The sequence below is a fragment of the Chiloscyllium plagiosum genome, chromosome 6, assembly GCF_004010195.1.
Source record: "Chiloscyllium plagiosum isolate BGI_BamShark_2017 chromosome 6, ASM401019v2, whole genome shotgun sequence".
NCBI classification, from domain to species: domain Eukaryota; kingdom Metazoa; phylum Chordata; class Chondrichthyes; order Orectolobiformes; family Hemiscylliidae; genus Chiloscyllium; species Chiloscyllium plagiosum.
Genome location: NC_057715.1, coordinates 3,665,603 through 3,671,931, shown reverse-complemented (window position 1 = coordinate 3,671,931; position 6,329 = coordinate 3,665,603). Strand labels below are relative to the sequence as shown.

At 40.7% G+C, this 6,329-nt stretch overlaps 1 non-coding gene across 1 annotated transcript; it reads left to right on the top strand.

The window, feature by feature from the left end:
• The first annotated feature begins 5,107 nt into the window (after window positions 1–5,107).
• Window positions 5,108–5,214, top strand: LOC122551208. The gene has a single exon (XR_006312057.1). It is a non-coding gene; the product is annotated as a U6 spliceosomal RNA (small nuclear RNA).
• The last annotated feature ends 1,115 nt before the right edge of the window (window positions 5,215–6,329 follow it).

Genomic DNA, 6,329 nt, shown 5'->3' with positions numbered 1-6,329 from the left:
GCGCCAGAGACCCGGGTTCAATTCCCACCTCAGGAGACTGACTGTGTGGAGTTTGCACATTCTCCCCGTGTCTGCGTGGGTTTCCTCCGGGTGCTCCGGTTTCCTCCCACAGTCCAAAGATGTGCAGGTCAGGTGAATTGGCCATGCTAAATTGTCCGTAATGTTAGGTAAGGGGTAAATGTAGGGTTAAGGGTGGATTGCGCTTCGGCGGGTCGGTGTGGACTTGTTGGGCCGAAGGGCCTGTTTCCACACTGTAAAGTAATCTAATCTAAAAGTAATCTAATCTAATCTAAAGAATTCCAGGACCTTGAACGAGCAACTGTGAAAGAATGATGATTTAGTTCCAAATCAGGATAGATGGTGGTGGTGTTACCATGTATCTAATGTCCTTCTAGATGGTAGAGGTCATGCATTTAGAAGGTGCTGACAAAGAGGCCTTGATGGGTTGCTGCAGTATATTGTACAGAGTGGCTCAGTGATTAGCATAGCTGTCTCACAGTGCCAGGGACCTGGGTTTGATTCCATTCTCGGCCAACTGGCTGTGTGGAATTTCCACATTCTCCCCACCCCCACCCCCTGGTTTCCTGCAGGTGGTCGGTTTCCTCCCACAGCCCAAAGGTGTGCAGGTTGGGTGGATTGGCCATGGGAAAGTGTCCAGAGATGGGTGGGTTAGCCATGAGAAATGCAGGCCTGTGCGGAATGCTTGTTTGGGTGTTGGTGCGGACCTGATGGGCTGATTGGCCTGCTTCCGCAATGTAGGGATTCTAGATGATACACATTGCTGCTAGTACACTTCAGTGAATGTTAGAGGTATTGAATGAGTGATGATTTATTGTCACTTGCACCCGACAATGAACAACACAGCAAAATACGGTGAAAAGCTTCAGCTGTTGCTACAACCCGGCTCCATTTTGATTAGGTTAAAAGTGAAATGTCGTAGCTGCAAGGAAATCCATCTTCATTCCACAGTCTTCTCCTTGAGTCCTGAGCTGGCTGGCCAATGGTGCCTGCGCTGTCACAGCCCCTCCCCCACCTCCTCCACCGGACCCACCAATGTCAGAGTCACCACTCTTCAGGTGCTGTCACATCATCACCACGCCCCCCGCTTCCACCAATAATGGATCCTGTATTAGACCCACACTCCACCCACAACCAGGAGACCCTCCCCCCCACCACTCCAACTCTGCTACTGCCACCTGCAATGGATGCAATTCAAGTGGAATGCTTTGACATGGATGATCTAAGCGTCATTGGCAGCTTCACCTTACCAAATTTATTATCTTTAACCAATTAGTTATCTTTAACCACTTAAATAAATATGTTTTGTCCTATTGAGCCACTCCTGCCTGAATCTTTAGTTACATTGTCACATTAAGGGAAACATTTCAATAAAACAAAGAGCTATGGGTGCTGGAGATCTGAAACATAAACAGAAATTGCTGGAGAAAGTCTTCATCAGAATTTTATCGAGTCACTGGACTGGAAACATTGACTCAGTTGTCTCCCCATAGATGCTGCCAGACCTGCTGAGTTTCACCAGCAATCTCTGTTTTTGAAGGAAGAACATTTTTCTTCGAGTAAGCTGGTGTTTAGCAATTCCCAAACTGCGGGTCATGACTCCAACTGAATCATTGAATGAGATCATGAGCTGCCGCCTGAGGCTGTATTCAGCACTGGCACTGAGATCCAGCTGGTGTCTAGCTTCGGCCTGCTTGTTTCTCACTCTCTCTGGGTTCTTTGCTATGGTCATTTGACTGAGTCTTAAAGCTTGGAACCAGCCCTGAACCTTCCACAATTGTCCCTGCTGCTGAGTGGCAGGCTGTCAGAGTCCATGCTGGGCTCCCTGGCACCACAGACTGGCATGGGCTCCAACATCAGCATCCTCAAAACTCTCCAAGCTGCATCTCCACTGCTTCCTGGATTAAGTTTTTGAACTTTAACAGCTCAGGTAAAGTAATGAGCTGATAAGTATGTAAAATAGCAAACAAAAAGTTAAGAGTGTTGAAAGCATATTTTCAGATTTACATATATTATTTATTGTACCTAGTATGCAAGTTTTAATAATTATGTACCAAATGTTACTATGCTGCTTTATTGCTGTTCTATTTTTGCTGGTGTCTGGGGTTCTGTTTACGTTCAGGTATTAAAATAGGGTCACATTGGAGATTCATTTTGAAGTGCTGCATTTGATTGTCTAAAAATAGGAAGCTTTCATAATTACTGTTTCCTGTTACTAAATACATTAATTTAACATTTATCCACATTAAAATCCATCTGCCATTTGTCAGTCTGTCTACTTAATTGGTCTAAACTCCTTTGAGTACATCAATCTCGTTTCTATTCACTGCCTACACACATATCACTGCTTTATAAAAACTTGCCGCATGCTATTCATAAATTGTAAGAGCAGCTCAAAAGTCTCTAGTTGCCTGTGCCATTATAAGATGAACAAGAACATTAAGGACATGTTTTTGACTTTGGAAAGGAAAATCTAATTCATATCTCACTATTAAGGAAAATCTAATTCATATGTCAACTACTTTCTAGTTTATTACAATAAATTCCTTTTTAAACAGAATTGAGATGAAGAATATCTTGACATTTTTGTTTGCTTCTAATAAAAGAATAAGAGAAATGGAAAATGTCCAATTGAGTCAGTTGATATCAGGCTCAATTCTGCATTGATGCTCAAACTTTGCACTTCCTCCTATTCCAAGACACTCCAAGAGTAAATTAAACATTTGGTGGGAATTCTGCAATATTAAAATGTTAGTTGATGCTTTAAGCCTAATTATGATCCTGAAGCCAAAGGAAATTAATGCTAATTGGTCCTCTGCAAAATCCCACTGTGTTTCTCTCATTACTCATTGTTCACAATTCACCAACTTAAAACAGCTGTGCCCGAGATTCTATTCTTTGGCCTCCAGACATTTGATTCGAAAGAAAACGAGTAATGCTCGACCAAAGTGTTGAAAGCTCTTACTTTATCCATCAAATCTGTATATCTGTAGAATTATCTGTCATTATGATTCTGAAATGTTTTATAGTCAATTCAATACTATTTTTCAAAATGTAGCTCTCCCTAAAAAGTTTGGTTGCGTGTGTAATTTCTCTGGACTGGAGTCTCTGTCGCAGACAGTGTTGGGAAACAGGTTGAAAGTTTGTGCCGGTGGGTGTTTAAGATATTACTAATTGTTATATATATATATATTTAGGTAGATTAATACTTTTTAAAAAAAAAGACTTTGTGCAGTAAACTTCCATTCTGTTTTTAAAGAAAATCTCTAGTCTTGTGTGAAGAAGCCTCAGCGACTGTAGGTAAAGTCACCGTTGTCCCACTCTCTCGTCAGAAAGAGACAATTAGTGATCATTTCTAACCTGAGAGTCACCACACCTCAGGCAAGGAGTGAGGTGGCGAAGGTAGGACTTTTTATTGGTGATCCTAGCTGGTATGGGAATTAAACCGATACTGTTAGCAACACTCTGTCTCACAAACCAGCTGTCTAGCCAACTGAGCTAACTAATCACTAGGTTAACTAATTCAATTCAAAAACCACATGACCCATCAAGCCAGAATCCATTCTGCAATCCAACTTATTTAGTTGTGCCACCAGCAGGGATCATAACAGCTGTTAAGGTGAATGTTTGAAGCAATTATTTTAAAAAGCAATTAATATTCAGACATAGCTTTATTTCTACTGATGGATTATTAAAAGAATAAAGAATATTCAATCTTCCTCAATAAATTGAACTGAGGTATTAACATGAGTTATAAGCTTATATCTCTGAGGTGGATTCTGAATATGCCATTTTCTGACTCAAAAGAGAGAGTTCTAATATTGAATCAGAGATTGGAAGGAAATGGAATTAACAGGTAGAAAATGTAACCAAGGCAAAGAAATGTATAGCAGTGGATTTAGAGAAAGGAATAACTAAAAAAAAATGCTCTTATGATGGTGAACCAAGAACAAAAAATGTTTTGGAATACAGATGTTTGTATGGATGTTTTCTGATTCCTATATTTTGAAATAACCACATTTCAGTTTTGATATGTTAAGAGTGTATACCTTACAGTTCTCCATGTGGCTCGAGTCCCCTCTGCTTCTCTGCTCCAGCAGAGTTGTTAAAGTCTAAACGTGTTGATGAAAATCTGGGTGAAGCATCTCATCTTGCTAACACTTGGCTGTACAGCTGGAGTTCTGAGTTGCTCTGTACACTCCTCTCACTAAGTTGTGAAATTCCATTTCAACACCTTTAAAGATATCTAGTTCTTCATTCTTTGCTTGTTTTCATGAGGGATAATCGTGAACATGGATCCTGAATTATCTTATGACTTTTAAGGGTGGCACACTGGCTCAGTGGGTGACATGGCAGCTCAGTGGTTAGCACTGCTGCCTCACAGTGACAGGGACCTGGGTTTGATTCCAAACTCGGGCGACTGTCTCTGTGGAGTTTGCATATTCTCCCCGTGTCTGTGTGGGTTTCCTCCTAGTACTCCAATTTCCTCCCACAGTCTAAAGGCATGCAGCTTAGGTGGGTTGGCCACACTAAATTGTCCCATAGTGTTCATTGATGTGTGGGCTAGGTGGATTAGCCATGGGAAATGAAGGATACTAGGGTGGCTTTGGGTGAGATGCTTTTCAGAGTGTCAGTGTAGACTCAGTGGGCCGAATGGCCTGCTTCCACACTGTAAGAATTCTATTATTTGGTATATGTGGTACTTTCTTACTAATTCCAGGTTTGAAATGGCAATACAGTCAGTTCTGTTACAACGTGGTAGTCTCGTTCTCGTGCAATCCCATGTTATAAGAAAATCATGCAATAGCATCACCATTTAAACTAATGGGGCTGGAATCGTGTTATAATATACACTTTTAAACTTTGCACTTTAGAAACAGTATCTCCAATTTGTCAATCATTAATGAAACGTGTGTTATAGCAGAACAACCTGTAGATCCAAATGCTTTATTCTCTTTAGGATCATCTTTTTAAGTGCAGCCGCATTTGTACCATGGATTCAGAGTTAGGATTGCAACCTTGATGAATGTTTCATTTAGATCCTAACTCTTTACACACATTACAACAATATGGCAGTATTGATCTTGACATGCTCGCTTCTGCAGCCCATGTACTAGAATGGGAGCAATACATACGAAATTAGCATGGCACCTGCACATGGATGCCACGTAAATTCACAAAGCCTTCCATGTTTTGGTAATGCAGTTGTAGTGTCCCTATCCCTCGACTGGGAAGCCGAGGTTCAAGTCCCACCTGCACCAGAGGTGTTTGATAACATTTCCAAGCAGGTTGATTAGGAAAATAGGTGAAATAATAAAAACTGAAAGCACAGTAGATAAAGTCAGTGGAAGAAACCAGCAAGTTTCTGGACATTATATCGAGGGACATTGAGCATTAAACCAAAAATGTTTTTGAAGTTTCACAAAACGCTTTTGGCCAATTGCTCATGGCATGACAATGAAATATAGAAAGGGTATAGGCAATAATGTCAAAAAATAGTTCCAGGAATAAGATATGACACAGGAAGGCTTGTAAACTAGAAAGGAGAAAATTAGATGATAGCATGATAATGCTTCTCAAATCATGTGAAATTGAAACTTGATTATTTGGCAACATCATTAACATTGCAGGATTCTTACAGAATTGCTCACATCCCTAATTAAAAACTGAAAGAACTGTGGATGCTGGAAATCGGAGGTAAAAATAAAAATTGCTGGAAAAGATCAGCAGTTCTGGCAGCATGTCAGAACTGAGGAAGGGTCAATCGAGCAAAAACATTAAGTCTGACTTCTCTCCACAGATGCTGCCAGTCCTGCTGAGCTTTTCCAGCAATTTCTATTTTTGCTCACATCCCTATACGTCCTGAATATTTTGGGTCACATCTTGTTCCGATGGTATCTCGATGCTCAAGCAGATCGAGTCCAAGCTACAACCCCTTTCCCTTTCAAGTGCTTTTCTGACCTCTGATCTCCCAAAACCTTCGCATCTTATACATGAGGTGGAGATAGCATTGCCACCTCAAAATACAGAGGATTTGAATTTAAACACTATTCACCAAACATCAATCCAGAGTCGCGGTTGGCATTCCAGGGCAGTGGAATTGTGAATTTGCATTTCAGATGTACTATTTCTTTCAGTCAGTTGGATGAAAATGTCAATGCTACATTAATACTAATTCATACAGTCACCTCCTGCTTTCCTGTGATTTGTTTTGTTATCCACAGCTGATACAGGCAAATGGCATTAACTCCAAAGAGCATCCTACAAACAGTGAGAATGCTGCTCTTTGTAGTGTTGTTGTTGTTGTTATA